The following is a 17,180-nucleotide window of genomic DNA, read 5'->3' as shown; positions in this document are numbered from 1 at the left end:
AGGACATTTTGAGATGTAATTATGAAGATCTGTGTCCAAAAGTAATATATGCCAATTTTTCTTCAACATTTGGTAAATAAGTTTACTGTCCCGTGAATATTTGGTGATAAAACTGACAAATTCTGGATACGGTATATCCTCGCCCTTAGATTTTGTTTCTAATAATGCTTGTCTAGATACTTTCTGTGTTGAATCTATTGTTTGTCTAATCAGATTTTTAGAATACCCTCTTGCCTGGAATCTTGCACCTATGGACTTACATTCTCTTTGGAAACTTTCAAGTTGACTGCAATTCCGTTTTGATCGGAGAAATTCTCCTCTTGGTATATTTTCTACGACACTGCGTTTGTGGCAGCTAGCTGCATGTAAAATAGAGTTGACTGCTGTGTCCTTCCTATTTGTGCAGGTGTGTAATTCGCCTGCATCTATTGTGATTTTGAGATCCAAAAATACAATCTCCTGTGGGTCAATTTGTCCTGTGAACTTAATCCCAAAGGTATTGTGATTCAGGTAGTCTAGAAAATTTACATATTCATCTCTTGTGCCTTCCCATATGGCCAGGACATCATCAATATATCTTTTCCAAATAACAATATGGTCTTGAAAGGGGTTATTATGAAAAATATATTTCTCCTCAAAGTATGCCATAAACAAATTAGCCAAAGATGGGGCGTATTTTGCACCCATTGCTATCCCTTTTGTTTGTGAAAAGTACTCTCCATTAAAAATGAACTGATTATGTGTTAAGGTGAAATCCAAGAAGTTTTTGATCATTTGGACATGCATATAATGAGAGGCAGAGAAGGTCCTGAAACTATAGTCTATTGTTTCTAAAGCCAAAGAGTGGGGGATCGATGTGTAGAGTGATGCTACATCTAGTGTCATTAGTGCATAGGTAGTTTGCCATTTAGTCTCCTTCAAAGTTTGTAAGACATGCATAGTATCCTTAAGATATGCTGGAATTTTTGGTACCAAATCCTTAATGCTACTGTCAATATAGTCAGCTAATGGCTCCGTGGCCCCACCTTGTCCACTCATTATCGGTCTTACTGTGGGCAAATGCTCGAACGGTTTATGAATTTTCGGAAGAAAATATATTGTAGGCATGAGTGGTTTGGTTACAGATAGAAATGCCTTTTCATCGTCCGTTAAAAGCCCTTGGTCATACCATTGTTGTAGTATCAGATGTAGTTCTTTCACAGTCTGATTAGTAGGATTGTTACTGAGTTTTTTGTAACAGCCAGGAATGGATAAATGTTCATCTGCCATTTTGATGTAATCTGTTCTATTTAGAATGACTATATTTCCCCCTTTATCTGCCTCTTTCACAATTATAGAGTTATCATTGTAAATCTCCTGTAAAGCTTCTCGTTCAATCTTGGTTAGATTGGATTTCTTACTTTTGACGGATGATTTAATGCGATCCATATGCGTATGAATGCCCTTAGTGACTGATTTGTAAAATGTGTCAATCACATTTTCCCCTCCAAAGGGTTTACACAAATTTGGATCTTTTTTTATGTTCCTTCATCTCTAAATTTCTTGAATGTATTCCTAATTCTTGCTGTATGTCTTTCATGGTTTTGGGTTCTTCTAAGGTTAAATTAGAAAGTATCTGAATGTTTTCAATTTCTTGTATACTCGTACTGATCGGTAACATTCTTTCTGGTTGTGTCCAAATGATTGGTTTATTGTGAAAATATTTTTTGAGTTTTAGTTTTCTGGTGAATTTATATAAATCAATTTGTACCTCTGTCATGTCTAGTTCTGCATTCGGTGCAAATGAAAGGCCATAATTAGGCACTGATGATTGTTGGTGAGAGAGGTGTTTATCAGATAAGTTGATAACTAGGCTTTCAGTATGGGTTTCGGTCTGGCGGTCTTGAGACTTGATCTGGTGAACCTTTTTTCTATATTTCTCCCTTCCTCGCCTATTAGCTCCTCGCCCTCTTCCTCCTCTGATGATGTTAGGGTAGTAGAGGTTTTCTGTCCTAAAGGGACATTCTTTTGGAACCGAACTTGTTTAATTTGAGTATTATACAAGGCTTGGTTCCCTTTTTTATATCTTTTGATTTCTGCAAGGAAACCTCTTCTGTTGTTTTGTATAGATTCAGCTGTTATGTCTTGTTCCTGGTTTTCAGTGTCCTTGGGTGTATCAGATTCTGAATCTGCATCAGAGGTAACAGGTGATGTAATTGGAGTAACAATCTGGGATTGGTCCCCATCAAATTTAGGTTGATAAGTGTATACTCTGTCATTCAAATAATCTTTCTCATCTCTGTAGAATTTCCTAAATTTTCTCAATTTAATTTCATCTTGATATTCCACTAATATCAGATTCATTTTAGCAAATTTTTTTTCTTTAGTACTTTCTGCATTTTTCATTGCTGAAATTTCTGCCTTAGTCTTGTCTATTTCGAGCGTAACCCTTGAGTGTTCCCGTTCTGCATGTGTCACCAGTATTTTGAACATATTTTCTGAACTGGAGGTGATATTGGCTTCCCAATCAGCCGCCAAATCCTGATCGTCTTTGTTGGTAAAATCTGGAAAGATTAGAATTCTCAAGCCTCTAGGTATAATGTTCTGTACTAAGTAGTTCTTCAGTGAAACTTGCTCCCAGTATTTGTTAATTTCTTTTTTGCATAATCGTTCTAATTTAATGAATTTTTGTGCTAGAGTTTCAGGGACATTTGGTCTAAATTTGAAAGGATTTGTGTCTGTACCTCTTGGTGCAAATAAAGCAGCACTGTCTTCCTCTCTGTTTTTGAGCTAATCTGTCATTGTTTTGGTTGTAAATGTGTCTGTACTTAGACACTGGTGCAGCAGTCACACTTGGGCCTATAAAAAAGCAAGTAAGTGAGTGGTGTGGAAAAGGTGGCCCAAGAAAGTGTGTGGGTGCGCAACCTTGAGATATTCACAAATCACGCTAAGATAAGTCAAAAATAGGAACAGCTGCAGCCGTGTGGTTAGACTGGTGATTTTCCACTGTCACCTTAAAAAACATGTAACTTAAAAAGTTGCTAGCCTCACAGACTGCGCTTGATCTTGCATTTGTCACACTCTTGTGACATTAGATAGGTGGATTTGTTCAATTTGTGAAATATATTCATTGATTAGAGACACACCTGGTAATTGTTGATAAGTAGGGTTCCAAGTTTTAATATCAAAAGAGAAACAAATCACTTAGAACACGTTACATCAATCTGGCAATATCAATTGTTCATTGCTAAGTGCACCCTAGTATTCCAGAGTACTTTACGCATTAGAACATATTATGCCAAAAACACATTGAGCCTATTATACCAAAAACACATTACGCCACATTACGCCAACACGTGTTTCAACCTTCCTAGGTCGTCTTCAGGGCGTCTAAATTACAAACAATTAATCCAACGTATAACTTCAGTAGATAAATCCTAATTTCCAGAGGTAGTCAAGGGAGGGAACATATACAACGAAGAGGTCAAATAATTTCCCAAAGGAGAGCAAATGATAGAGTCAGGGAAACAAAAAACAAAAAGACAAAAGAGCATTAGTATAATTATAGTGACATTACTATTTTCAAAAATAAGCCAATGATTTAAAAACTTAATCAAAGGGTTTTCACTTGAAGAAGGTTGCAACTTTTCTATGAAACTTATTGCTGTTTATTTGGTGTACAGGCAATATTAGTAATTATTCTGCTTTGACAGAAAATCATGTAACAAGTGCCGTGACTTAACATAGGAAAAACTCGGGGCCAAGTCCTTCCCCCCAATATCTCACCTAATGTGAAAGTCTTTTCGGGTGCTGAGGCCGTGTATTTTCCGCTGACATCATTAACAAAGACTTATTGGTGATGAAACGTTGCTATTTTAGCAGCGGTCAGATTTCCTGAAAGTGCAAGTAAGTATCTTAGTGCTGGGAGTCACATTAGACCAAATTAATTTGTTTTAAAATATAAGTAACTTTTAGAATGCCTTACTTTTTACCTGAAAATGTGAGCAAAGTTTTGAAGCGAGAAATAGTTTGCGTTCACCTGCTATACGTTTTCTTGCCGCGTTCTGCAACGAGAGAGGTGAGTTTGTTTATGGTGTGCATGTTAATTTAGCTACTCTAATGGTATTCAGTTAGTTTGAGGATATTTCTAACGTGTCTACGTTATTCAAACTCACCGGCTTGGCTGCAATGTACTGACTGGTGTCTGACGCCTTTGGGCAGTGAATGAATCATCGACGGGTTCACGTCGTTGCCATGGTGCCTTGGTTGCTGGTTCTGATCATGTGACGGTCACATGCTCCATCTATGGGGTCATCTGACTATGGTTGCTAAGCAACTATACCCAACAGGAAAAGGAAATCATTTGAAATGGTGCTTCGTTTCACGGACTTCTTACATGATTTTTCAGCCGAAATGCAGGCAAGAAAACTCGAATAGTTATATATTCAAAGGTATTAAGGATATATTTGCACATGGTTGAATAATTCCTGAATATCCCAAATTTTACTGACTTACACAGACTTGTTACATAAATGTCATGTAATGTTACCAATATTTTGTCAAACCTTGAAGTGTATTAATTAGTGTGGACAACCTGTAAGTTGACTAAAACCCTGCATCATTATTTTTTACTGTTCATAAATTTATAAAAAGACATTTAAGTCATGATCCTTATTTAGACCAAGTGATACACATCGAAGTTTGCAAATCATTTTTGCTTCCTGTTGGCGTAGCTTCAACTCTCTGTCACCTCCTCTCGGATGGGGTGGAATCTGCTGTAGTCCAACATATCTGATATCTTTTACATCGTCCATTTGGTGATGTTCCTGCCAGTGGGAAGCCAACGGTAGTCTAATATCTTGACTGTTTAAGCTGTTAAGGTGTTCCCGAATACGGAAGCGAACTTCCCTTATAGTGCTCCCGATATACACTTTTTGACAAACACATTGTATTGCATATATCACAAATTTTGATCGGCAATTAATAAAATCCTTAATCTTAATTTCCAAGTTGCCATGACATTTGAATGTTTTCATTGGTGATAACGTATATTTGCAAAAATTACACATTCCACATTTATAAAAACCCGATGGTTGAGTCTTAGAAGTTAGCCAATGTTCCTGTCCAGGAGGTGCAGGTTTCAGGAAAGAAGGGCATAGCACATTTCTAAATGTGGTAGCTTTGGTAAAAATTATATTAGGACATTTTGAGATGTAATTATGAAGATCTGTGTCCAAAAGTAATATATGCCAATTTTTCTTCAACATTTGGTAAATAAGTTTACTGTCCCGTGAATATTTGGTGATAAAACTGACAAATTCTGGATACGGTATATCCTCGCCCTTAGATTTTGTTTCTAATAATGCTTGTCTAGATACTTTCTGTGTTGAATCTATTGTTTGTCTAATCAGATTTTTAGAATACCCTCTTGCCTGGAATCTTGCACCTATGGACTTACATTCTCTTTGGAAACTTTCAAGTTGACTGCAATTCCGTTTTGATCGGAGAAATTCTCCTCTTGGTATATTTTCTACGACACTGCGTTTGTGGCAGCTAGCTGCATGTAAAATAGAGTTGACTGCTGTGTCCTTCCTATTTGTGCAGGTGTGTAATTCGCCTGCATCTATTGTGATTTTGAGATCCAAAAATACAATCTCCTGTGGGTCAATTTGTCCTGTGAACTTAATCCCAAAGGTATTGTGATTCAGGTAGTCTAGAAAATTTACATATTCATCTCTTGTGCCTTCCCATATGGCCAGGACATCATCAATATATCTTTTCCAAATAACAATATGGTCTTGAAAGGGGTTATTATGAAAAATATATTTCTCCTCAAAGTATGCCATAAACAAATTAGCCAAAGATGGGGCGTATTTTGCACCCATTGCTATCCCTTTTGTTTGTGAAAAGTACTCTCCATTAAAAATGAACTGATTATGTGTTAAGGTGAAATCCAAGAAGTTTTTGATCATTTGGACATGCATATAATGAGAGGCAGAGAAGGTCCTGAAACTATAGTCTATTGTTTCTAAAGCCAAAGAGTGGGGGATCGATGTGTAGAGTGATGCTACATCTAGTGTCATTAGTGCATAGGTAGTTTGCCATTTAGTCTCCTTCAAAGTTTGTAAGACATGCATAGTATCCTTAAGATATGCTGGAATTTTTGGTACCAAATCCTTAATGCTACTGTCAATATAGTCAGCTAATGGCTCCGTGGCCCCACCTTGTCCACTCATTATCGGTCTTACTGTGGGCAAATGCTCGAACGGTTTATGAATTTTCGGAAGAAAATATATTGTAGGCATGAGTGGTTTGGTTACAGATAGAAATGCCTTTTCATCGTCCGTTAAAAGCCCTTGGTCATACCATTGTTGTAGTATCAGATGTAGTTCTTTCACAGTCTGATTAGTAGGATTGTTACTGAGTTTTTTGTAACAGCCAGGAATGGATAAATGTTCATCTGCCATTTTGATGTAATCTGTTCTATTTAGAATGACTATATTTCCCCCTTTATCTGCCTCTTTCACAATTATAGAGTTATCATTGTAAATCTCCTGTAAAGCTTCTCGTTCAATCTTGGTTAGATTGGATTTCTTACTTTTGACGGATGATTTAATGCGATCCATATGCGTATGAATGCCCTTAGTGACTGATTTGTAAAATGTGTCAATCACATTTTCCCCTCCAAAGGGTTTACACAAATTTGGATCTTTTTTTATGTTCCTTCATCTCTAAATTTCTTGAATGTATTCCTAATTCTTGCTGTATGTCTTTCATGGTTTTGGGTTCTTCTAAGGTTAAATTAGAAAGTATCTGAATGTTTTCAATTTCTTGTATACTCGTACTGATCGGTAACATTCTTTCTGGTTGTGTCCAAATGATTGGTTTATTGTGAAAATATTTTTTGAGTTTTAGTTTTCTGGTGAATTTATATAAATCAATTTGTACCTCTGTCATGTCTAGTTCTGCATTCGGTGCAAATGAAAGGCCATAATTAGGCACTGATGATTGTTGGTGAGAGAGGTGTTTATCAGATAAGTTGATAACTAGGCTTTCAGTATGGGTTTCGGTCTGGCGGTCTTGAGACTTGATCTGGTGAACCTTTTTTCTATATTTCTCCCTTCCTCGCCTATTAGCTCCTCGCCCTCTTCCTCCTCTGATGATGTTAGGGTAGTAGAGGTTTTCTGTCCTAAAGGGACATTCTTTTGGAACCGAACTTGTTTAATTTGAGTATTATACAAGGCTTGGTTCCCTTTTTTATATCTTTTGATTTCTGCAAGGAAACCTCTTCTGTTGTTTTGTATAGATTCAGCTGTTATGTCTTGTTCCTGGTTTTCAGTGTCCTTGGGTGTATCAGATTCTGAATCTGCATCAGAGGTAACAGGTGATGTAATTGGAGTAACAATCTGGGATTGGTCCCCATCAAATTTAGGTTGATAAGTGTATACTCTGTCATTCAAATAATCTTTCTCATCTCTGTAGAATTTCCTAAATTTTCTCAATTTAATTTCATCTTGATATTCCACTAATATCAGATTCATTTTAGCAAATTTTTTTTCTTTAGTACTTTCTGCATTTTTCATTGCTGAAATTTCTGCCTTAGTCTTGTCTATTTCGAGCGTAACCCTTGAGTGTTCCCGTTCTGCATGTGTCACCAGTATTTTGAACATATTTTCTGAACTGGAGGTGATATTGGCTTCCCAATCAGCCGCCAAATCCTGATCGTCTTTGTTGGTAAAATCTGGAAAGATTAGAATTCTCAAGCCTCTAGGTATAATGTTCTGTACTAAGTAGTTCTTCAGTGAAACTTGCTCCCAGTATTTGTTAATTTCTTTTTTGCATAATCGTTCTAATTTAATGAATTTTTGTGCTAGAGTTTCAGGGACATTTGGTCTAAATTTGAAAGGATTTGTGTCTGTACCTCTTGGTGCAAATAAAGCAGCACTGTCTTCCTCTCTGTTTTTGAGGTAATCTGTCATTGTTTTGGTTGTAAATGTGTCTGTACTTAGACACTGGTGCAGCAGTCACACTTGGGCCTATAAAAAAGCAAGTAAGTGAGTGGTGTGGAAAAGGTGGCCCAAGAAAGTGTGTGGGTGCGCAACCTTGAGATATTCACAAATCGCGCTAAGATAAGTCAAAAATAGGAACAGCTGCAGCCGTGTGGTTAGACTGGTGATTTTCCACTGTCACCTTAAAAAACATGTAACTTAAAAAGTTGCTAGCCTCACAGACTGCGCTTGATCTTGCATTTGTCACACTCTTGTGACATTAGATAGGTGGATTTGTTCAATTTGTGAAATATATTCATTGATTAGAGACACACCTGGTAATTGTTGATAAGTAGGGTTCCAAGTTTTAATATCAATAGAGAAACAAATCACTTAGAACACGTTACATCAATCTGGCAATATCAATTGTTCATTGCTAAGTGCACCCTAGTATTCCAGAGTACTTTACGCATTAGAACATATTATGCCAAAAACACATTGAGCCTATTATACCAAAAACACATTACGCCACATTACGCCAACACGTGTTTCAACCTTCCTAGGTCGTCTTCAGGGCGTCTAAATTACAAACAATTAATCCAACGTATAACTTCAGTAGATAAATCCTAATTTCCAGAGGTAGTCAAGGGAGGGAACATATACAACGAAGAGGTCAAATAATTTCCCAAAGGAGAGCAAATGATAGAGTCAGGGAAACAAAAAACAAAAAGACAAAAGAGCATTAGTATAATTATAGTGACATTACTATTTTCAAAAATAAGCCAATGATTTAAAAACTTAATCAAAGGGTTTTCACTTGAAGAAGGTTGCAACTTTTCTATGAAACTTATTGCTGTTTATTTGGTGTACAGGCAATATTAGTAATTATTCTGCTTTGACAGAAAATCATGTAACAAGTGCCGTGACTTAACATAGGAAAAACTCGGGGCCAAGTCCTTCCCCCCAATATCTCACCTAATGTGAAAGTCTTTTCGGGTGCTGAGGCCGTGTATTTTCCGCTGACATCATTAACAAAGACTTATTGGTGATGAAACGTTGCTATTTTAGCAGCGGTCAGATTTCCTGAAAGTGCAAGTAAGTACCTTAGTGCTGGGAGTCACATTAGACCAAATTAATTTGTTTTAAAATATAAGTAACTTTTAGAATGCCTTACTTTTTACCTGAAAATGTGAGCAAAGTTTTGAAGCGAGAAATAGTTTGCGTTCACCTGCTATACGTTTTCTTGCCGCGTTCTGCAACGAGAGAGGTGAGTTTGTTTATGGTGTGCATGTTAATTTAGCTACTCTAATGGTATTCAGTTAGTTTGAGGATATTTCTAACGTGTCTACGTTATTCAAACTCACCGGCTTGGCTGCAATGTACTGACTGGTGTCTGACGCCTTTGGGCAGTGAATGAATCATCGACGGGTTCACGTCGTTGCCATGGTGCCTTGGTTGCTGGTTCTGATCATGTGACGGTCACATGCTCCATCTATGGGGTCATCTGACTATGGTTGCTAAGCAACTATACCCAACAGGAAAAGGAAATCATTTGAAATGGTGCTTCGTTTCACGGACTTCTTACATGATTTTTCAGCCGAAATGCAGGCAAGAAAACTCGAATAGTTATATATTCAAAGGTATTAAGGATATATTTGCACATGGTTGTTAATGATGTCAGCGGAAAATAGACGGCCTCAGCACCCGAAAAGACTTTCACATTAGGTGAGATATTGGGGGGAAGGACTTGGCCCCGAGTTTTTCCTATGTTAAGTCACGGCACTTGTTACATGATTTTCTGTCAAAGCAGAATAATTACTAATATTGCCTGTACACCAAATAAACAGCAATAAGTTTCATAGAAAAGTTGCAACCTTCTTCAAGTGAAAACCCTTTGATTAAGTTTTTAAATCATTGGCTTATTTTTGAAAATAGTAATGTCACTATAATTATACTAATGCTCTTTTGTCTTTTTGTTTTTTGTTTCCCTGACTCTATCATTTGCTCTCCTTTGGGAAATTATTTGACCTCTTCGTTGTATATGTTCCCTCCCTTGACTACCTCTGGAAATTAGGATTTATCTACTGAAGTTATACGTTGGATTAATTGTTTGTAATTTAGACGCCCTGAAGACGACCTAGGAAGGTTGAAACACGTGTTGGCGTAATGTGGCGTAATGTGTTTTTGGTATAATAGGCTCAATGTGTTTTTGGCATAATATGTTCTAATGCGTAAAGTACTCTGGAATACTAGGGTGCACTTAGCAATGAACAATTGATATTGCCAGATTGATGTAACGTGTTCTAAGTGATTTGTTTCTCTATTGATATTAAAACTTGGAACCCTACTTATCAACAATTACCAGGTGTGTCTCTAATCAATGAATATATTTCACAAATTGAACAAATCCACCTATCTAATGTCACAAGAGTGTGACAAATGCAAGATCAAGCGCAGTCTGTGAGGCTAGCAACTTTTTAAGTTACATGTTTTTTAAGGTGACAGTGGAAAATCACCAGTCTAACCACACGGCTGCAGCTGTTCCTATTTTTGACTTATCTTAGCGCGATTTGTGAATATCTCAAGGTTGCGCACCCACACACTTTCTTGGGCCACCTTTTCCACACCACTCACTTACTTGCTTTTTTATAGGCCCAAGTGTGACTGCTGCACCAGTGTCTAAATACAGACACATTTACAACCAAAACAATGACAGATTACCTCAAAAACAGAGAGGAAGACAGTGCTGCTTTATTTGCACCAAGAGGTACAGACACAAATCCTTTCAAATTTAGACCAAATGTCCCTGAAACTCTAGCACAAAAATTCATTAAATTAGAACGATTATGCAAAAAAGAAATTAACAAATACTGGGAGCAAGTTTCACTGAAGAACTACTTAGTACAGAACATTATACCTAGAGGCTTGAGAATTCTAATCTTTCCAGATTTTACCAACAAAGACGATCAGGATTTGGCGGCTGATTGGGAAGCCAATATCACCTCCAGTTCAGAAAATATGTTCAAAATACTGGTGACACATGCAGAACGGGAACACTCAAGGGTTACGCTCGAAATAGACAAGACTAAGGCAGAAATTTCAGCAATGAAAAATGCAGAAAGTACTAAAGAAAAAAAATTTGCTAAAATGAATCTGATATTAGTGGAATATCAAGATGAAATTAAATTGAGAAAATTTAGGAAATTCTACAGAGATGAGAAAGATTATTTGAATGACAGAGTATACACTTATCAACCTAAATTTGATGGGGACCAATCCCAGATTGTTACTCCAATTACATCACCTGTTACCTCTGATGCAGATTCAGAATCTGATACACCCAAGGACACTGAAAACCAGGAACAAGACATAACAGCTGAATCTATACAAAACAACAGAAGAGGTTTCCTTGCAGAAATCAAAAGATATAAAAAAGGGAACCAAGCCTTGTATAATACTCAAATTAAACAAGTTCGGTTCCAAAAGAATGTCCCTTTAGGACAGAAAACCTCTACTACCCTAACGTCATCAGAGGAGGAAGAGGGCGAGGAGCTAATAGGCGAGGAAGGGAGAAATATAGAAAAAAGGTTCACCAGATCAAGTCTCAAGACCGCCAGACCGAAACCCATACTGAAAGCCTAGTTATCAACTTATCTGATAAACACCTCTCTCACCAACAATCATCAGTGCTTAATTATGGCCTTTCATTTGCACCGAATGCAGAACTAGACATGACAGAGGTACAAATTGATTTATATAAATTCACCAGAAAACTAAAACTCAAAAAATATTTTCACAATAAACCAATCATTTGGACACAACCAGAAAGAATGTTACCGATCAGTACAACGAGTATACAAGAAATTGAAAACATTCAGATACTTTCTAATTTAACCTTAGAAGAACCCAAAACCATGAAAGACATACAGCAAGAATTAGGAATACATTCAAGAAATTTAGAGATGAAGGAACATAAAAAAAGATCCAAATTTGTGCCACCCTTTGGAGGGGAAAATGTGATTGACACATTTTACAAATCAGTCACTAAGGACATTCATACGCATATGGATCGCATTAAATCATCCGTCAAAAGTAAGAAATCCAATCTAACCAAGATTGAACGAGAAGCTTTACAGGAGATTTGCAATGATAACTCTATAATTGTGAAAGAGGCAGATAAAGGGGGAAATATAGTAATTCTAAATAGAACAGATTACATCAAAATGGCAGATGAACATTTATCCATTCCTGGCTGTTACAAAAAACTCAGTAACAATCCTACTAATCAGACTGTGAAAGAACTACATCTGATACTTCAACAATGGTATGACCAAGGGCTTTTAACGGACGATGAAAAGGCATTTCTATCTGTAACCAAACTACTCATGCCTACAATATATTTTCTTCCGAAAATTCATAAACCGTTCGAGCATTTGCCCACAGTAAGACCGATAATGAGTGGACAAGGTGGGGCCACGGAGCCATTAGCTGACTATATTGACAGTAGCATTAAGGATTTGGTACCAAAAATTCCAGCATATCTTAAGGATACTATGCATGTCTTACAAACTTTGAAGGAGACTAAATGGCAAACTACCTATGCACTAATGACACTAGATGTAGCATCACTCTACACATCGATCCCCCACTCTTTGGCTTTAGAAACAACAGACTATAGTTTCAGGACCTTCTCTGCCTCTCATTATATGCATGTCCAAATGATCAAAAACTTCTTGGATTTCACCTTAACACATAATCAGTTCATTTTTAATGCAGAGTACTTTTCACAAACAAAAGGGATAGCAATGGGTGCAAAATACGCCCCATCTTTGGCTAATTTGTTTATGGCATACTTTGAGGAGAAATATATTTTTCATAATAACCCCTTTCAAGACCATATTGTTATTTGGAAAAGATATATTGATGATGTCCTGGCCATATGGGAAGGCACAAGAGATGAATATGTAAATTTTCTAGACTACCTGAATCACAATACCTTTGGGATTAAGTTCACAGGACAAATTGACCCACAGGAGATTGTATTTTTGGATCTCAAAATCACAATAGATGCAGGCGAATTACACACCTGCACAAATAGGAAGGACACAGCAGTCAACTCTATTTTACATGCAGCTAGCTGACACAAACGCAGTGTCGTAGAAAATATACCAAGAGGAGAATTTCTCCGATCAAAACGGAATTGCAGTCAACTTGAAAGTTTCCAAAGAGAATGTAAGTCCATAGGTGCAAGATTCCAGGCAAGAGGGTATTCTAAAAATCTGATTAGACAAACAATAGATTCAACACAGAAAGTATCTAGACAAGCATTATTAGAAACAAAATCTAAGGGCGAGGATATACCGTATCCAGAATTTGTCAGTTTTATCACCAAATATTCACGGGACAGTAAACTTATTTACCAAATGTTGAAGAAAAATTGGCATATATTACTTTTGGACACAGATCTTCATAATTACATCTCAAAATGTCCTAATATAATTTTTACCAAAGCTACCACATTTAGAAATGTGCTATGCCCTTCTTTCCTGAAAACTGCACCTCCTGGACAGGAACATTGGCTAACTTCTAAGACTCAACCAACGGGTTTTTATAAATGTGGAATGTGTAATTTTTGCAAATATACGTTATCACCAATGAAAACATTCAAATGTCATGGCAACTTGGAAATTAAGATTAAGGATTTTATTAATTGCCAATCAAAATTTGTGATATATGCAATACAATGTGTTTGTCAAAAAGTGTATATCGGGAGCACTATAAGGGAAGTTCGCTTCCGTATTCGGGAACACCTTAACAGCTTAAACAGTCAAGATATTAGACTACCGTTGGCTTCCCACTGGCAGGAACATCACCAAATGGACGATGTAAAAGATATCAGATATGTTGGACTACAGCAGATTCCACCCCATCCGAGAGGAGGTGACAGAGAGTTGAAGCTACGCCAACAGGAAGCAAAAATGATTTGCAAACTTCGATGTGTATCACTTGGTCTAAATAAGGATCATGACTTAAATGTCTTTTTATAAATTTATGAACAGTAAAAAATAATGATGCAGGGTTTTAGTCAACTTACAGGTTGTCCACACTAATTAATACACTTCAAGGTTTGACAAAATATTGGTAACATTACATGACATTTATGTAACAAGTCTGTGTAAGTCAGTAAAATTTGGGATATTCAGGAATTATTCAACCATGTGCAAATATATCCTTAATACCTTTGAATATATAACTATTCGAGTTTTCTTGCCTGCATTTCGGCTGAAAAATCATGTAAGAAGTCCGTGAAACGAAGCACCATTTCAAATGATTTCCTTTTCCTGTTGGCTATAGTTGCTTAGCAACCATAGTCAGATGACCCCATAGATGGAGCATGTGACCGTCACATGATCAGAACCAGCAACCAAGGCACCATGGCAACGACGTGAACCCGTCGATGATTCATTCACTGCCCAAAGGCGTCAGACACCAGTCAGTACATTGCAGCCAAGCCGGTGAGTTTGAATAACGTAGACACGTTAGAAATATCCTCAAACTAACTGAATACCATTAGAGTAGCTAAATTAACATGCACACCATAAACAAACTCACCTCTCTCGTTGCAGAACGCGGCAAGAAAACGTATAGCAGGTGAACGCAAACTATTTCTCGCTTCAAAACTTTGCTCACATTTTCAGGTAAAAAGTAAGGCATTCTAAAAGTTACTTATATTTTAAAACAAATTAATTTGGTCTAATGTGACTCCCAGCACTAAGATACTTACTTGCACTTTCAGGAAATCTGACCGCTGCTAAAATAGCAACGTTTCATCACCAATAAGTCTTTGTTAATGATGTCAGCGGAAAATACACGGCCTCAGCACCCGAAAAGACTTTCACATTAGGTGAGATATTGGGGGGAAGGACTTGGCCCCGAGTTTTTCCTATGTTAAGTCACGGCACTTGTTACATGATTTTCTGTCAAAGCAGAATAATTACTAATATTGCCTGTACACCAAATAAACAGCAATAAGTTTCATAGAAAAGTTGCAACCTTCTTCAAGTGAAAACCCTTTGATTAAGTTTTTAAATCATTGGCTTATTTTTGAAAATAGTAATGTCACTATAATTATACTAATGCTCTTTTGTCTTTTTGTTTTTTGTTTCCCTGACTCTATCATTTGCTCTCCTTTGGGAAATTATTTGACCTCTTCGTTGTATATGTTCCCTCCCTTGACTACCTCTGGAAATTAGGATTTATCTACTGAAGTTATACGTTGGATTAATTGTTTGTAATTTAGACGCCCTGAAGACGACCTAGGAAGGTTGAAACACGTGTTGGCGTAATGTGGCGTAATGTGTTTTTGGTATAATAGGCTCAATGTGTTTTTGGCATAATATGTTCTAATGCGTAAAGTACTCTGGAATACTAGGGTGCACTTAGCAATGAACAATTGATATTGCCAGATTGATGTAACGTGTTCTAAGTGATTTGTTTCTCTATTGATATTAAAACTTGGAACCCTACTTATCAACAATTACCAGGTGTGTCTCTAATCAATGAATATATTTCACAAATTGAACAAATCCACCTATCTAATGTCACAAGAGTGTTACAAATGCAAGATCAAGCGCAGTCTGTGAGGCTAGCAACTTTTTAAGTTACATGTTTTTTAAGGTGACAGTGGAAAATCACCAGTCTAACCACACGGCTGCAGCTGTTCCTATTTTTGACTTATCTTAGCGCGATTTGTGAATATCTCAAGGTTGCGCACCCACACACTTTCTTGGGCCACCTTTTCCACACCACTCACTTACTTACTAATCTACTGTTGATTAACATTTATGCTCCAAATACCGACTCGCCGGAATTCTTTCACCAATGTGCAAGTAATATCCACAAGTTCCCAGGATATTAAATGGTATGGGCCAGTGATTTTAACCTTGCCCTTACGCTGGATCTCGATAGGTCATCCACAATGCAGACTACTCAGCCACAGGCGGTCAAGGCCTGGTCCGCTATAGCCCAATATCACAGGTTACTGGATGCGTGGTGACACAAGCATTTGGGGGATGGGGAGTACACTTTCTTCTCGGGGGTACACAGCAGTGCATCCAGGATCGACTATATCATGGTCTCTGATTCCTTGGCTGGTGGGGTTTCTGGGGCTTCTATCCTATCCCGGACGCTTTCCGATCGCTCTCCTGTTAGATCGAGACTGGAGATATCCAAGTTCCCCATGTCCCAAGTGAGATGGCATTTTAGAGCTGGGGCCCTTGAAGATGAAGCATTTTGTGTGGGAATTGAGCAGGATATTGATATTTTTTTCGTGCGAACACAGACTCAGTCCCAGACCAGAGTAAAATCTGGGAGGCCTTTAAGGCTTATATTAGGGGATGTTGTATATTTGTATATCTAAGGAAGGCGGGGTGCTAAAGACTATTCTAGGGGAAGATTCGAAAATAGAGAGAATGAAAAAGGGAGGCAGGACAAGCCTGAATTTCAGATCGAGCTATGTGCGCTTAGGGAAGAACTGCAGCTTTTGGCCAATAGGGAGGATAGGTTTATAGGGGATCCAATCCTTGCGGCCAGATACGGGGAGGCAGATAAGCCAAGTAGAACCTTAGCATGGGCCATTCGGAAGGAGCGTCAGAATACTTGTGTAACATAGATTGAGGGTAAGGATGGGGAACGTAAGAAGGAAGCGCAGGGGATTTGTGACGAATTTAGAGAATATTATGAGCAGCTATATACAGCTCGCTTTACTCCCGGGCATGATGAGTTGGTACGTTATCTGGATGAGGTTGCCCTAGGGTGGATCAATGGGAAGCTGGGCTGTGCCCTCAACAAATCCATCTCTGAGGATGAGATACAGGCTGCTATTAAGTCCCTTCCCAACGGAAAACCTCCCGGGATGGATGGAATAACTGTGGAATTTTATAAGGCATGTGCTGACCTAGTGGTTCCGCATCTGTTGAGAATGTAGGAAAGTGCCTTAGACACCGGCACATTACCTGAGTCCACCAGGTCGGCATTGGTGACCGTGCTTTTGAAACCTGGTAAAAATCCCCAAGCTATGTCATTGTATAGGCTGTTGTCACTAATTAATACGGATAACAACATTTTTGCTAAGATTCTTACAAGGCGTATCCTTCCTCATATCCCAGCCCTAGTCCTACCTGATCAGGCGGGATTCATCTCGGGTAGGTCCAC

Source organism: Ambystoma mexicanum, chromosome 14 (genome assembly GCF_040938575.1).
Source record: "Ambystoma mexicanum isolate Mex_15411 chromosome 14, UKY_AmexF1_1, whole genome shotgun sequence".
In the NCBI taxonomy this organism is placed as follows: Eukaryota; Metazoa; Chordata; class Amphibia; order Caudata; family Ambystomatidae; genus Ambystoma; species Ambystoma mexicanum.
Note: the sequence above shows the minus strand (reverse complement) of the source record.